Raw genomic sequence first — 545 nt, 5'->3', positions numbered from 1 at the left:
GTTGATGATGCATGGAGGGGATTGTAACCATGGCAATGAGATGATATACGATAGAATGAATGTGAAATTAATGTTCTCCCATGTAAACTATCACATAATTCACAATAAAAAATTTAAGAGAAAAAATAACAAATAAATAAATATCATGGCTTGGGTTAGGCACACCTTAGTCTTCAAGCTGACATCTTTGTTCTTCAACACTTTAAATTGGAATGCAAAGGTTGGGAACAAAGAGGATGGATCAGTAGTTGGAAAATATGGCCTTGGTGATAGAAATGATTCTAGAAAATGCATGATAGAATTTTGCAAAATCAATGATTTATTCATTTCAAATACCTTCTTTAGACAGCATAAGAGATGACTCTACACATGGACCTTACCAGAGGCACTACACAAAAATCAAATGGACTACATTTGCAGAAAGAGACAATGTAAAAGCTCCATATCATCAGTCAATACAGGGCCAGGGACAGATTGTGGAATGGACCAACAATTACTCCTATGCAAATTCAAACTGAAGTTGAAGAAAATAAAAACAAGTCCAC

The sequence above is a fragment of the Chrysochloris asiatica genome, unplaced genomic scaffold, assembly GCF_000296735.1.
Source record: "Chrysochloris asiatica unplaced genomic scaffold, ChrAsi1.0 scaffold00348, whole genome shotgun sequence".
NCBI lineage: Eukaryota > Metazoa > Chordata > Mammalia > Afrosoricida > Chrysochloridae > Chrysochloris > Chrysochloris asiatica.
The sequence above is the reverse complement of the archived record's forward strand: the minus strand, read 5'-3'. Positions refer to the sequence as shown.